This window comes from Lissotriton helveticus, chromosome 5_1, assembly GCF_964261635.1.
Source record: "Lissotriton helveticus chromosome 5_1, aLisHel1.1, whole genome shotgun sequence".
NCBI classification, from domain to species: Eukaryota; Metazoa; Chordata; class Amphibia; order Caudata; family Salamandridae; genus Lissotriton; species Lissotriton helveticus.
Window position 1 is genome coordinate 1,068,546,157 of NC_136065.1, and position 17,453 is coordinate 1,068,563,609.

Consider the following 17,453-nt stretch of genomic DNA (forward strand, 5'->3'; position numbering starts at 1 on the left):
CAGATATATCCTGATAGGGGGTAGTGTACATTTATTCATATTGTATATATTATGTTTCAGTACACAACTACACATCTCCAATCATAGAGTTCCAGCCACTTTTCTTGGTTTCCTTAGTTTTGGCCTCTCCGATATTTCACAAGGTACAATTAGATATAGGACTCATATTACACGTAGAGATAGCGAGGGAGGATAACGTACTCACTTCTTGTGTTTTTGTGTTTCACTGCAGTGCCATTACAGATGATAAGAATAATCCTCTGAGTGACAGAAAACCGGTGGAGAGTCCTTCTTTTTTCCCCCTTCCTACCCTTGTTTTGTTCCCCTGTGTTCCCCTTAGTTACCTTTCTGGTGTTAGTGTTGTATTTCCTAACACACGGGAGGTGGCGAGGGGAAAGTAGGGGATTTAGCTTCGTGGATCCCGGACACTTCTGAGACAACCAGGGGGCGTGCATGACAGAACGCGAAGCCTTTATCAAATTGTCTCCCAGGTGTCATGGATCTCACGTTGCAGGATGTAGCGAGCATGGTGGGGAATCTCCAAAGAGAAACCCAAAATATTGCAGAGAGACTAGAGGCGTTAAGCGCACAAGGAGGGGATAGAGCAGGAGCTAGCAATTCCACCTCTGTAGTTCAAGTGGTCACTCCTCACACTATTCCCCTAGCCCCCCCGGAAAGGTTCTACGGCGATCCCTTGAAATGTGCTGCGTTTCTGACACAGTGTCAACTCCATTTCTTATGCAAGGCGGCTTGTTTTCCTAACGACCAGGCTAAGGTGGCCTTTGTTCTATCGTATTTGGGAGGGTCAGCAGCTAACTGGACGATACCTCTTATAGAAAAGGATGACCCCTTGTTATTAGACTATGACGCATTTTGCAGAGAATTACGTAAAATGTTTGACAAGCACTCTTTTACCCATGCGGCCGATACAGAGTTGTTGAATCTAAAGCAAGGTACAAAAGACCTCATTACCTATATTACCACTTTCAATCGGTTGGTAGTGGAAGCCGATTGGCCAGCCAATAAACGTAGTGCTCTTTTTTACAAAGGTTTACGTGATGAACTCAAAGACGAGTTGGCTCATGTGGTAGATCCTCCTGCAACCTGTCCGGAATTAATAGATCTGGTGGTGAAACTGGACCATAGATTAGGAGAACGTCGTAAAGATAGAGGGAGGTACGACTATCCTAGGTTCAGCCACAGAGACAGAAAAGCTGAGTCGGACAATAAATCTGAGGATCCTGAGCCTATGCAGATAGGCAGTATCAAAGGTCCTTTAAGTGAGGCCGAAAAGAAGAGACGTAGAGAGAACAGGTTATGTCTCTATTGCGGCAAACCTGGCCACTTTTTGAGAGAATGTCCAGTCAAACCTAAGTCTTTCCGCAAGTCGGAAAACTAGCAGACCCGCAGGTAACAGAGACCTTACCGCCGGGTCCTTTAGGTCACATGGTCTCCTCATTATTGAATAATGAAGGACATTTTTTTATTGCATCCGAATTGTCTTGGTTATCATATACCATCAAGCAGAAAATTATGTTGGATTCAGGAGCCTCAGGTAATTTCATGGATTATCAATGGGCCATCGACAATAAGGTTCCTACAGTACATAAGACATCACCAGAGGAAGTATATACCATTGATGGGAGTCCTTTAAAATCTGGACCTATCACGCAATCCAGCATTCCATTGAGAGTACATATGGAACCATCTCATCAGGAGGTTTTAGCTTTTGATTTGATCAAATCTCCTCAGTTCCCTGTGGTCGTAGGTCTCCCCTGGTTGCGCCTCCACAATCCCCACATAGATTGGCAAAAAAACATTCTTACATTTACAGAAACTGACGATCAACCTGATGTCATTATTAGTTCAATGCCTGTAACTCAAGCACTCACGAGGAATTGCTGTTCAGCACAAGAGACGGTTCTAGGGGTTTCAGAGGGTCCTGTCGACCAGAAACTAGGCGACCAACCTGATACGGTCTTACCACCTGTGTACCAGGAGTACCTGTCAGTGTTCGATAGAGAAAAAGCTGCTAGCCTGCCCCCTCACAGAGTATATGACTGCCGGATAGACTTGCAGCCTGGCTCTCGTATACCAACCAGTAGAGTGTATTCCCTCACCGAAAAAGAGAATCTGTACTTGAGGGAATACCTTGACACCATGTTAGAGCTTGGTTTCATCAGAGCCTCTCGCTCTCCTGCCTCTTCAGCGCTGTTTTTCATTCCCAAAAGGGAGGGAGGCTTGCGATGTTGTATCGATTATAGATCATTAAATGCTATCACTATCAAGAATAAGTATCCCTTGCCGCTCATCTCATCTCTGCTCGATCAGGTGAAGGAAGCCAGGTGGTTCACTAAATTGGACCTGCGTGGAGCATATCACCTGGTTCGGGTCAGAGATGGGGATGAGTGGAAAACTGCATTCTGCACCAAATTTGGGTTGTACGAATATTTGGTGATGCCCTTTGGGCTTTGTAATGCTCCTTCAGCATTCCAATATTTCATCAATGAGGTGCTGAAGGAGTATTTGGACAAGCATGTAATAGCCTACATTGATGATCTCCTCATTTATTCCAAGACTTTTGAGGAGCATACAGGTCGTGTGAAGGCTGTCCTGCATCAGTTGCAAGCCAATAACCTCTTCTGCAAGCTAGACACATGTTTCTTTCATCGACATCAGGTAGCATTCTTGGGTTTCATAGTGTCAGCGACAGGTTTGCGCATGGATCCAAGCAAGGTCTGTGCCGTTTTGAATTGGCCATCCCCCAGAAATGTCAAAGAAATCCAGCAATTCATTGGGTTCGCAAATTTCTATAGGAGATTTATACACCAGTTCTCAGATTTAGTGGCTCCTATCACTAGGTTGTTGCGAAAGGGAGTCTCCTTTCTTTGGTCGGAGGAAGCAGACAGGGCTTTTACTTACCTAAAAGCTGCATTCACACAGGCCCCCATTCTCAAACACCCTGATCCTTCCAGTCCCTATGTGGTGGAAGTTGACGCCTCACAAGTAGCGGTAGGAGGGATTTTGTCTCAGGTGGATGCTGACACGGGCGAATTACACCCTGTGGCTTATTATTCCCATAAGTTGACTCCGGCTGAGGTGAATTATGCAGTAGGAGAAAGGGAACTCCTAGCCATAAAGAAAGTACTGGAAGAATGGAGACAGTATCTCTTGGGTACAAAGCACACAGTCACTGTCTTAACAGATCACCGTAATTTGCAGTATCTGAAATCGGCGAGAGCATTGTCCACGCGCCAAATGAGATGGACTCAGTTCTTTAATGAGTACGATTTTAACATCCATTTCAGATCTGGTCGACAAAACGGCAAAGCAGACGCTTTATCTCGTCTGGGGTTCGAACCGATATCTTGTGAGGAAGAGCCCCCTTGCATCATTGCTCCGCAAAAGATCATTGGAGTACTTACATCAGAGAAAGAATTCCTCCTACAAGTAAAACAGGCCCAACTAGAGCCCGGTGCACAAGACGTATTGCAGCAACATCAATCCAGTGTAGAGGCAGACCTTCATTATGTTCAAGGAGGGTTATACGTTCCCACTGTTTCTCTCCAGCAGCAAGCAATGGACTGGTGTCATTCACATGGGGTGGCGGGGCACCCAGGATACAAAAGAACTGTAGAATTGATAAAGATATTCTGTTGGTGGCCTCATATGGTCAAAGACGTTCAACAGTACGTTCAAACGTGTCACATCTGTGCTCAAGGGAAGTCCTCACACAAAGGGTTAGGGGGCTTATTACTTCCTCTACCTACACCAGTAGCTCCCTGGCAATCAGTTTCAATGGACTTCATTGTTGAGTTACCAAAGACACGTAGAGGCAATACCACCCTGTTAGTGGTAGTGGACATGTTCACCAAGTCAGCTCATTTCATCCCTTTGAAGTGTTTACCTACATCTCTTGTTCTAGCGAGTATGTTTCTGCAGAATGTAGTTAGACTCCATGGTCTTCCGTCCATCCTGGTTACAGATAGGGGTTCTCAGTTTATCTCCAAATTTTGGAAACAGTTGTGTACATCCCTGCAAATGGAAGTCCGTCTGTCTTCTAGTCATCACCCTCAGACAGACGGTCAAACCGAAAGGGTGAATCAAAGTCTAGAACAGTTTTTGCGTTGTCAACTACTACAGGAACAAAGGGAATGGGATGAGTTGATTTGGCTGGCAGAACTGTCTTACAATAATAGCCATCACTTTTCTACACTGTTTTCTCCTTTTTATGCTTCCTTCGGGTTCCACCCTAAAGTTCTACCCTTTTCGCCATTGAAACCTAGTGCTATACCTGCTGTACAGGATTTAGTCTCACATTTACAGATTGTGCACTCATCCATCCATGACAATCTCGATAAGGCCAAAATGGACTATAAAAAAACAGCAGACGCACATAGACACACGGGACCATCTTATCAGCAAGACGATAAGGTGTGGTTGTCCACCAAATATTTGGCCTTGAAGGGGGCATGTAAATTCAGACCCAAATATATCGGTCCCTTTTCTGTTGTGAAGGTTATCAATCCTGTGGCTTTGAAATTGAGATTGCCTCCTTCAATGAAGATACATCCAGTCTTTCATGTTTCCCTGTTGAAGCCATTACAACCAGACACACGCCTTCCTACGACTCCTCTACCCTCTCTAGTTGACGCGGATGAGGAATACGAAGTAGGGGCTGTACTTGACTCCAGGAGAGTGCGTGGTCGTTTACAGTATTTGATACATTGGAAAGGTTTCGGGGTTGAAGAACGATCATGGGAACCGGCTGGTCAGGTTCATGCACCTCGGTTATTGAGAGCTTTCCACAGGAGGTTCCCTCTCAGGCCCAAACCGGTGCGGGGCGTTGTGGGAGGGGTGTTCTGTCATGCCTGTAGAATACAGACGGTTGATGTGCTTACCCACGCAGGGAAGTAACCGTGGTTGTTTGGTTCAGAGCCGGAATGTTGACTGCTATTTCGGCGTGATTGGCAAAGATTGGCAAAAAGCGGCTTCAGGAGTCCTAGCGCACGCGCAGTCATCACGCATGCGCTGGAGAGTAGCGTCTCAGACCTTAAAACGCGCCCAGATCCGGAAGAAGATGCTTCGAGTTTAGCTAGAGTGAGCCCATTCTCGTTCCGGGTTGTTCGTGGCGTCCGAGGAGCTAGCGGTTGGTGGCGGTGGTATTGCGTTGCTTGCGGTATTTTGGATATTCTTTCTGATATTTGAGAACACGTGTCTCAGGTCTCTCGTTCTGTTCTTGTTTTCTTTCATATCGTTTTCCGCTGACATTATAGCGGGGTTTAGTGGACGGTTGGTTCCAATATTTTGAGTTGGTTCAGGGGAGTTTCGTATCTTGGTTATTGTAATTCTACAAGTAGTTAGAATTACAGCTGTACCTACATAAGGTTGTGGTGGTTATCCTTTAAGGCGTATTCAGATGAGAATAGTGGTGAGTGCTTATCATAGCAGATATATCCTGATAGGGGGTAGTGTACATTTATTCATATTGTATATATTATGTTTCAGTATACAACTACACATCTCCAATCATAGAGTTCCAGCCACTTTTCTTGGTTTCCTTAGTTTTGGCCTCTCCGATATTTCACAAGGTACAATTAGATATAGGACTCATATTACACATAGAGATAGCGAGGGAGGATAACGTACTCACTTCTTGTGTTTTTGTGTTTCACTGCAGTGCCATTACAGATGATAAGAATAATCCTCTGAGTGACAGAAAACCGGTGGAGAGTCCTTCTTTTTTCCCCCTTCCTACCCTTGTTTTGTTCCCCTGTGTTCCCCTTAGTTACCTTTCTGGTGTTAGTGTTGTATTTCCTAACACACGGGAGGTGGCGAGGGGAAAGTAGGGGATTTAGCTTCGTGAATCCCGGACACTTCTGAGACAACCAGGGGGCGTGCATGACAATTTCAGTGCTGTGGACGCACATACTTTCGAGAGTCTTCACTTAACAGTGCCATTAATTTGCTTGACCACCCCCGAAGCTTCTGGTCGATAGGCACAATGTAGTTTTTGATCAGTTTGCAATGCTGCACACATCATCCAAATTATTTCATTATTAAAATGATTTCCTCTGTCTGTTTCTAAATAGACTGGAAATTCAAACCTGGGTATAATCTCTCTTTGTAGCTGTTAGACCTGGCATCTTTGGCGTGGTTTCCCCTGTCTTTTTGCCTCTACCTCCTGTATTTTTGACGCTGTGCTGGATTTCGTTTTTGCTGGTTTAGATGCTTTGGGCACATTGCCACTGCTGATCTGTTTCAAAGTGCAAGTGCTACCTGAGTAAATTGTTACTGTGATTGGTTATCCATGATTGGCATATTTGTGTTACCAAATAAGTCCCTAGTAAAGTGCACTGAGTGTGGCAGGGCTGGTGATTCAAATGCTACTAGTGTGCCTGCAGCAATGATTGTGCCACCCACATGAGTAGCCCTAAAATGGTGTCTCAGGCCTGCCACCGCAGTGCCTGTGGGCAGTTGCTGACTGCCATGCTGCCCTGGCCAGTGTCCACACTGGCCAGGCCTACCCTTCCCTTCCCTTTCTGTACACATTGGACACCCCTATAGAAGGCTCTGTGTACCCCCTGGGCAGGGCGCAGTGTATATGATAGGTATAGCAAGTACTGGTGTGTGTGACATGCTCTGGTAGTGAATTACAGCCATTTTCGTTTTTCACTATTGAGAGGGCTATCTTGCCCGTAGGCTATAATGGGGAATGCTGAGTCAGTAGTGGTCGACAGTAGGTGTTTCTGTAGCGCGGTGACGTGGGCAGGGGGAGGGGCAGGGTGGGGGGTAGTAATGTATGGATTACGGAGTTTTACAGGTAAGTAAACATTTAAATAAATAAAACGAATTTCATTGTGCGCACTGCCTCACATTTGGTGATGCAGTGCGCGCAACAAAATTTGTTTTATTTATTTAAATGTTTACTTACCTGTAAAACTCTGTTATCCATACATTACTACCCCCCACCCTGCCCCTCCCCCTGCCCACGTCACTGCCCTACAGAAACACCTACTGCCGACCGCTACTGTGCTGAGTATACTGTTTACCTGCATTTCTTCCCATAGGAGCAAGATAGAAAATTAAAGTCTGGTATCCCTGAACTCAGAATTTAATACCACATCTTTTAGGAAGGATGGTTGTTAAATCCTGTGTTTGAGAACAGCACTTTTAGAAAGTGGCTGTTCTCTTGTCTAACCTTTCTGTGCGCTTTGGCCTGTTTGTGAATTGACTGTCTGGTTTGACAGGGGCTGGGGAGCCGCCAGGAGGGTGGATGAGTCAGCCCTAGGCTGAATGACTGCATCTGCATCTTGAGTGGTGGGAGTGGATAGCACTTGGGCCTGGATAGGGCTGTGCCTGCCTTCCACAATGCTGGCTCCACCTCCTTCTGGGCGGCTGACGACCCTGCCCCTCTCTCTGAAAGGAAACTGACCTGAACTGGTTCTGACCAAGCCAAGGCCTCTCTGACTCTAGAGAACAAAGGAAAGACTGGTATAAGAAGGGCTACCCAGACTACAGAAAATTAGATCATCCTGGAATCAAGAAGGAACCTCTGCCTAGGAGAAAGCTGGAAGACTGAAGAGGAAGGACTGTCCTGCTGTGTGTTTGTGGGCTGACCTGCAGTTGCTTTGCTGCGGCGGAGGAGGGGAAGGACTTTGTTGGTGCTTAGTCCCCTTGCTTGAAGAGATCTCCAAGGGCCTGAAGAGAATTGGCCTCCTGTTAAGAAGTCCCAGGAACAAAATGACTTCACCCCCAGCTTCCCCCCTGAACTCTGCTGAGAGAGTTCTGCCCTTCCTACAGTGCTGAATCCGACTGAGGGGCCTCTGGGCGTTGTGGCCTGCTGTTTGGGAAGCTGGACAAGGAGAAACTGAGACAATCTACAAATTTTCATGCATCGCTCGCCGGAGCGCATCCCTGACAGTATGAGGAATTTCTCGCCACAGCAAAGATCGAGATCATCGCAGCCCCTGTTGCCGCTGCAAGAGCCGACGCATCTTTCACTTGTGGAACGCATCGTCGCAGAGCCATCGCATCGAGGGGCCGCGAGAGGAGATAGACGCTGCGCCGCGAATCGCCGCCGCACCTGAGATTGTCGCCGTCCCGAAGATTGTCGCATCATGCCTTTGCGAGATGCTTCCTACGGAACCTGAGCACCGCAATCCATACAAGGTATCGCATCCCTCCCCATACAGACCGGATTCGTCGCAACACGCCCGCTGCGTCCAGCTGGGATGTCGCATCGCCTCCCCAGGGTCTCAGGAGTGATGCGGCGCTTGTTTTTCAACACTGCAGCTTCCATTTGGAACTTTTGTTGCATCTAAAGGTACTTTTGGCTAAACGTGACGCAATTGTGGATTATTTTAATGCAAACCCTAGAGCTCTTTGAAAATCATATTCTTGAACTGTGTATGTTGGATTTTTGTCGTTTTGGTCTTGTGTAGTCTAGATTAAATAACTTTATTTTTCTAAACTGTGAGCGTTGGTACAAATACTTTACACATTACCTTTGATAAGCCTGTCTGCTCGTGCCAAGCTACCAAGGGGGTCAAGTCAAGTCATGGATATTTATATGGCACACAAATCACTTCCAGGAAGTCTCATGGCACCTGCGGCAGACTCTGACATCAGAAAACAGTATTAATTTGCAAATAACCAGGTCTTTAATCCTTTGCGAAAACGACCATGGTCAGGGGAGTTACGGAGATGGAGCGGAATTTTGTTCCATGCGGCTGGGGCCAGATACGAGAATGCTCGGCCACCATTTCTGGAGGTACGTACTCTCAGAGGTATTAATAGAAATTCATTCTTGGACCTGAGATTTCTTGATGGCTGATACCATCTGAGTTTTTTGGACCAGTATTTAGGACCCTTTCCATACAATTGTCTATGTATCAGACATAGTGTTTTGAAAAGGATACGCTTTTTTACTGGCAACCAGTGTAGGCTCTTTAAGCAGGCAGCGGAAGATGTTTTTCTCGGGAGGTTAAGAACCAGCCGGGCTGCTGTGTTCTGGAGAACCTGGAGCTTCTTCAGATGGTATTCATTTATAGAGAGCAGAAGAGCATTCCCGTAATCCATTCTGCTTATTATAAGGCCTTGGACCAAGGGTTTGCGGGCCTGAATAGGGATCCACTTAAAGATTTTTCTCAGGCTCCGCATTAGTCCAAAACAGGTGCCAACTATGCTGTTTATATGGCTATTCATGGACAGTTTGTTATCTAACAAGAAGCCCAAATTGCGGGTGTGATCCTTTGGCACTGGGCATGTGCCCAACTTAGTTGGCCACCAGTCATCTGTCCAATGTTCCGCCGCTTTGCCGAAGAGCATAATCTCTGACTTACTGCTGTTTAGTTGAAGGTGATTGATGGTCATCCACTCTTCAACTTGTACCAGGCAGTTTTTGAAACGTTGTTTGGTTTCATTTAAGTCAGAATCTAGCGTGACAAGAATCTGCGTGTCATCGGCATACGACAGAACATCAAAACCATAATCTCTGATAATATTGGCCATGGGGGTCATATAGATATTAAAAAGCGTTGGGCTCAATATAGAGCCCTGAGGAACGCCCATTTTGACAGGTTTTTCATGTGCACTATATTCTCCAATTTGGACCATCGTAGTACGATTAGATAGATAACTAACAAACCAGTTCAGGGCATTTCCTCTGACACCAATCTCCCACAGCCGATGAATTAGAATACGGTGGGAGATGGTGTCAAATGCTGCCGATAAATCCAGCAGCACGAGGATGGCTGATCGGCGCTTATCCAGCGCCAGTCTGACGTTGTCGACCACTTCAATCAATGCGGTTTCAGTACTATGCTGTGTCCTAAAACTGGATTGCGAAGGATCCAAAAGTCCACGGCTTTGAAGGTGGTTCACAAGCTGCTTGTTCACGAGTGACTCAAGCATTTTCCCAAAGTATGGAAGCAGGGATATGGGCCTATAGTTTATCAGGATGTTGGGGTCAACTGTGGTTTTTTTTCAGAATAGGCCTGACTTTAGCGGCTTTCCATATTGCCGGAAAATCAGCATCTGTAAAAGACTTATTAAAAAGGTCTGTAAGATGTCCAACCAGCACCGGTGCAAGAATAGAGAAAAGTTTAGGGGGGATGAGATCTGTAGGGGTCCCTGACTTAATTTTTTGACCGTCTGACATCACCATCTCATGGTCACATTTAATTAACTCCTCCAAGATGTGGGGGGAATCTAGATAAGGTGTGACCGGAGCAATCAGCTGCGGTTGGTCGTGATGATCGAGAAAGGAGAGATGAATAGTGGTAATTTTATCTTCAAAGAACTGAGACACTGCATTTGTCCATTCCAAAGAATTAGGGATTTCTAACGCAGCACTGGGGGCGGTAAATTCCTTCACTATTTGGAAGAGTTCCTTGGAGGAATTTTGGGCTCTATCTATTCGCTCCGTGAGGAATGCTCTTTTCCTTAGTTTTATTTTCAGCATGTAGCTAGAGTGCAGAAGTTTAAATGTTTTCCTATCTTTCTGGTCTTTACTCCTCCGCCATTTCTTTTCTGCGGTTCTACATTCTAATTTTACAGTTCTTAGCTCCTCTGTGAACCAAGGCGCCGTTCTAATTTTATGTTTAATTCTGCTCATAGGAGCGATTTTATTCAATGCTGTTTCTAGTGCTAGATCAAATTGCATTGCTATAGTACTAGCACTTGAAGAAGGAGTGTGCGGCGGGAACTGAAAATTTTTATGAAAGAGGGGTAGAATGATCTTTTTCATTGATCTCTGCAACCTTAAACCATTTACTGGTGCTATTTTTGTTTTAACCATTGGAAAGGAGAAATGCACCAGATAGTGGTCAGTCCAGAGTAGTGGAATGGGAGGGGCTACTTCCAGGTCCGAGGAGTTAGTGAAAAGAAGATCTAGTGTGTGGCCAGCTTGGTGTGTGGAGCCCATAATCCTCTGATCTAGTCCTATAGTGCTAATGCTGGACATCAGTTTTCCTGTGTCTAAATCAGTTAGTATGTCAGCATGATGGTTGAAGTCCCCTACTGCAAAAAATGTATCTGATGCAAGGACGTGAGGCACAATAGTTTCAAGCAAAAGATTTGAAAAATTTCCTTTCGTGCCAGGAGGGCGATATATTAGGGCTCCTTTCCAGATATTGTTTAATTTGTCTTCGATCTGGAATATAATGATTTCTAGATGGCTAGTTACAAAGCCTTCCAAATAGAGCATGTTCAGGTTATTTTTAACGGCGATCAGTAGTCCCCCTCCTTTAGTTTCTTTCCTGTCAAGGTGAATTAATTTATATTCTGAGGGAAAGGCAATATGTAGGTCGGGGGTGGTATGCTCGTGTAGCCAGGTCTCAGTGATAAAACATATATCAGGGGCTTCTGAGTCAAATAAGACCCAAATTTCAAAGTTTGGGAATTGAACGGGCATTGAAATATATGGCCTTAAGTATATTAGCCGATTTATCAATGCCATGGAGACGGGAATCGGAAAAGGAAGGAGTCTCTGTCCGGTCAGTGGAATATCTGACCCTGGCAATTTGTGGACAGCTAGCTAAATTGGCTATTAGTGTATCAGTAGGTTTGAGTTGTATATTATTCAAATCTCTTAGTTGCCTACTTGAGTACCTAAATAGGGACATAGTTACCGAAATCAGGATTAGAATAATAAAGGCACTACCTGATTAAAAAGGACCAGAGTTCTGGACGGTCAGGCGCGGAAGGGCGCAGATGGGCTTGCCCGCTGCGCGCGTCCGCTCCCTGCTCGGCTCTAAATGGGGTTTGAGCAGTGGGAGGCTAGTGCGCTAAACTACACTTCCGGTGATCCCACCGGAAGTGAACTGAAGTGCCTGTAATCGACCCTCCGTTCAAGTGGCACAAGCTATGACGGACCGGGGTCAGGTGGCAGTAGGCAGTAAGTTACGGCGAATTAAAATACAAACACAACGTAATAAGTTTTAAAAATACAGTTACTGGCACAAGGTTGTTTTAAAAACACAGCTTTCACAATAGTTCCGTAATTAAGCCCCCAGAAGGATCGTAGAGGTAAATGCGAGGAAAAAACAGTGTCTACCTCAGTCAGAGGCACCGCTGCGCGGGTCCGCTCCCTGCTCGGCTCTAAATGGGGTTTGAGCAGTGGGAGGCTAGTGCGCTAAACTACACTTCCGGTGATCCCACCGGAAGTGAACTGAAGTGCCTGAGATCGACCCTCCATTCAAGTGGCACAAGCCATGACGGACGGGGGTCAGGTGGCAGTAGGCAGTAAGTTACGGCGAATTAAAATACAAACACAACGTAATAAGTTTTAAAAATACAGTTACTGGCAGCTGTGAGCTGTGGTTATCTAAAGAGTGTATCCCCCTTACCCTGACTAGAAGCAAGGGTCCCTATTTGGACATTGGTACCTACCTCTGCCAACTAGAGACCCCCAGATCTAACAGTAGCAATTTAGCAACTGTTAAACTATCATTTCTCCTTGTTGGATAAGCTTCTACCAAATGAGAGAACAAACAAGCCACAACTAACACATATTTCAAACCATTAGATGGGGGCAACTCTATAAAATCCGCTTGCAGTCAGGTAAATGGATCTGCTGCTTTTCCAATTCGTCCCCAATTGACAACTGTCTTTCTTCCTGCATTTAGCTGCTGGCAAGTTATATGCCTCTGGCAAAGACTCTCTGCAATGACCCTGAACTTCAGGTTGAACCAAGATTGCTTAAAAAGCCTGATCATCTCATCTCTCCCTGCATATGGTAAGCCATCATACATCCTTGCCATCTGTGATAGCAGGCTGTCGCATTATTGGTCTCCCGCCTGTATACGCCCACACTTCATCTTCAGCCCTTCATGTACAACCTGTTTTGATCCATGTTTGTTTTTCCTCCTCACTAGCTTCTTCTGTTGTGTGTTATTTTAGATTCCGATTGAATGTCCTTATTCATGCCCTTAGATAGGTACAATTCGCGTTGTCCTTATATAGGCATAGAGATCCAGTCCTTATTCCCTCTACCTTTTCCTTGAGTAAGAACACCTCCATTCATCATGACACCTTCCATGTTAGAAATCTGACCATTTTGAATATTCTGATTCTGACCTTTTCCTTGAAAACCTGTTTGAGAATAGTTCACAAAATTACCACCTTTCTGTGCTGCCTTAATTTGTGCCTACATTAATTTCTCTTTCAACTTCTTGTGTCTTGATTCAATATCATCACTACAATATTTTGCATACCATAGTATTTCATATACACTCTTATTATGCCAACAAATCAAACGCTGTTGTATCATGTTACTAATTTCTGGCTTCAAACCAAATACAAACTTGTATACAAAATGTCCCATATCTTTGTTCATTATACTCTCAAAACCATTATAATGCTTCAACACCTTAAAAGCCTCTCATAATAAGCATGTACTGATTCTTTCGTCTCCTGAGTCGTTCTATCAATTTTCACCTTATCTGTCTCTTTTGGTGAATTCTTTCCCTGCAAATAGGTAATAACTTGATTATATTTTTTCATCACTTCATCTGACACTCAGTCCATAAATTTGCTGGAACCACAATATCACACAACCCATCCAAATCTTTCAACAAACCTTTTGAAACCTTTAGAAACCTCTCTACTTGTTTGCACCATTCGACTGGTTTTTCTCTCAATCTGGGAAACTCATTTGTAAAAGACATTGTATCCTGTCTTGACCATGGAACGTGAACATATCCATCTCATGGTACTTCTCTCATGGGATGTATCATTTCAGTTGTTGTTGTGCCTGTCTTTGTTTCCCTCACAGGATACATAGATGATGCTCCTTTATTTGCAAGTATTTCTTCTTTCTTTTTACCCCATCTGCATTCCAACGTTCCAATTCACCCCATCGTTTCAATGTATTAATCAACTCTTTAATCTGTAACCGTTTACCAGAAGCATTCAAGCTCTCCAAATCTTTATCACTAAAAGCCAATCTATATGTCTTTTGCAAAGCCTTTGATTTCTCAATGTCAACTCCATATGTTTGTGCAACTTCAGCAAACCTCTCATGAAGACTCTTCACTCGCATTGTAATATTTTCATACAAAAACAACAACTCTTCTTCCTGATATTTGCTCAGTGTCTCTGGGCTAATCGTACCAAGAATCATTTCCTCCAAATCAGCTTTTAATCTGCTTACATTCATGCTTGTATTCACTTTTTCAGACACCATCCCTCTAATCCATTCATCAAACTCTTCTGGTGAAGGTCCTACTAAACCCCCTGAAGTAGGTGGCACTTCTTTCATATTCTGTATTAATGTTATAGGTTCCATCAGTACATTTAGCTTTGGGGTTTCCACTGATCTCTCTGTAATATCAATGTTCCTGACTCGCTTGTTTCAGCATCACTATTAATCCTATCATTATTAACAGGTATTGTCAAAGCATGCTCTTGGGAAATATTTTGACCCTCACTATACAATGGAACTATGGGGCCAATCGTCACTGGAACTAATAAAGCTTCTGCATTCAAATTTTATGGCAAGGCCCGGAGGCCAATATTATGCATCATACTTTATTACTTCTCAAACACAGCAGCAACATCATAGAATCAGAACATTACAAACACTCTAGAATGCAGAACATGCATATAACCCAAGAACAGGCAGCCTTCTTCCTCTTTTGTTGCTGCTCAAACACGAGTTAAGTACATACTATTACTTTCTGTGTTTAAATTTTAATGATTAAGAGATTTTTAAAGGTAATTTTGGTATTTATGGATTGTTAAAATATAGCTTACGATTTTAATTATAATATGAATGTTTGGGGTTCTGAAATGTATTTAATAATGAGATCGGAATTGTAATTTTTTAATTAAGGGATGTATATGAAAGGGGTATTTTAGGGTTGATGTGAGGAGGCGTAGCGCTAGTGTTTGGAAGTTCAATAATATGTTTTTAAACATAATTGGGAATCGCTAGCATATTACCGTTGGAGGCGTTTGAATGCGGGCGCGTGAGAGAAGCAACGCATCTCAGCATTTGGATTCTTCGCACGCAGGGCTCGAGCTCAGATTCGGTGTTGCTCGAGCGCTTCAGCCTCGGTGTTTCATTTCGCTGTCCTAAGGAACGAAAGGAGATGAAAGATTGAGATCTATGAGCCGCTGTACGCACGCAGCGTGCGGCGGCCATCTTGGTAGATTGGGAATTGAGATGGAATTATAGAGGAAATGTTGGCAGCCATATTTCGGGACAATTTAATAGCGTCTGACAGAATAAAGTCAGTTTCTGTCAGACGAGGGTTAATAGTTTGTCACGAAGGATCGGAGGTTGAGGAAGGTGTTGGTATAGTTATATTTTGAAGTGATTTTGGGCGAGAGTTGCGGATTTCTGGCTAGTTTGAAATTTTGAGGGATTATTTATAGGGTTGGAAGTGAATTATTGAAGTTTGAATTAGAGATGAATAGTTTAAATAGTTAGAGAATGGAGAACATGGAAGGAAACATGGAAGAGAGGATGAAAAATTATATGGAAAAATTATTTGGAGAATTGAGTGCTTCAATAGATAAGAAAATAGAGAACACTTTGGAGAAAAATATTTAAAAAGGGATAATAGACACAAGTCTGGAGAGGAAGACAGTTTCTGGACTACCGAAGAGGTTGAGGTGGTTGCAGAAAAAGATAAGAGGAAGGAGAAAAAGAAGCATGTTGTGAAAGGAAAACAGGCAAAGAAAGTTGAACATAAGGTTAAATAAGCATTTACAATGCAATGGTCTCGGCATTATTAAAGGTAGAGCTATTGGAATTGCTCATGACATTTTTTTTTCATTTTTAAAAAAAAACATAAATAAATGGTATTGTCATTTACAATGGCAATAGGTGAGCATTAGAGAGTAGTAGAGAGTATTTGCGGACACAAAGCCACACACACACACAGAGCCACACAGACACAGAGCCACACACACACAGCGAACCACACACACACACGCACACACAGAACCCCCCACACACACACACAGAGAGCCCCACACACAGAGAGCCCCCCACACACACACACACAGAGCCCCCCGCACACACACAGAGTCCCCCCACACACAGAGCCCCAAACACACACAGCCCCCACACACACAGAGCCCCACACACACACAGAGCCCCCCACACACACACAGAGCCCCCCCCACACACACACACACAGCCACACACACACACACAGAGCCCCCCCACACACACAGAGCCCCCCCACACACACAGAGAGCCCCACACAGACACACAGAGCCCCCCACACACACACACAGAGCCCCCCCCACACACACAGAGCCCCCCCCACACACACAGAGCCCCACCTACACACACACAGCGAGCCACACACACACACGCAGCGAGCCACACACACACACACAGCGAGCCACACATATACACACAGTGAGCCACACACACACACACACACACACAGACAGAGCCCCCCACACACACAGAGCCCCACACACACACACAGAGCCCCACCCACACACACAGAGCCCCACACACACACAGAGCCCCACACACAGAGACAGAGCCCCCCACACACACACAGCGAGCCACACACACAGCGAGCCACACACACACAGCGAGCCACACACACACACAGAGCCCCACACACACACACAGCGAGCCACACACACACACAGAGCCCCCCACACACACACAGAGCGGTCGCGACTAGGACAACGCAGGCGCCTGTCACAAATCAGAACCAGATAACAGGAAGCCAATGGCATTGGTTGGTTAGAAGCACAAGTTCAAAGTCAAATTCAAAGGTCGGAGCCTAAAGGGTAAAAAACATAGGTCAAAGCTCAGGACAAATGAACATAAACTTATACCACAGATAAAATAGAACGTGGGAGGCCCAAACCGAAAGAATCAAAATCTAAAAATGTTCCCAAACAAAGGTGACTGCTGGTACGAGTCAGCTAATAACTAGTCTTTTTCCGTGAGTGAAACTTAAGAGCTGTCCAGCTGCGCGCCTGAATGTATCGTGGTGTCGGAACTACGACACCAGGACACATTCAGTATGTTTGCCTGGATCGGACGGATAAAAGAAGCGGCTCTGAAATAGCTGCGGAGCCGGGATCCCTCAACTTTTCAGCACTGGCAACTGGGGAAGTAACAACACTGTGCTGTGTGTGCGGTTCCCAGACTTTGTTGGATGCATCGCCTGAAGATCAGGAAACACACAACCCCATAGTCCCCTCTCTATGTCTGACTTAGACTGTTGTCCCTCCCCACTGTTTATGGTGCACATCCATCCCACGAAACTTACGAGTGAAATGGTTCAGGCTGCTGACGTCCACAATCTTAGAATGGAACCTCATGGCGACTTCAATTGGGCAAAACTATAACACATTATTGGGGTTGCCAAAGGAACGAGATACGTTACGTAAAAGAACGCTGTCTATGGAAATGCGCGTGTGCGTCTATCCACCCACCTATGGCCCCGCCTCTCATACAGGCTCTCCGA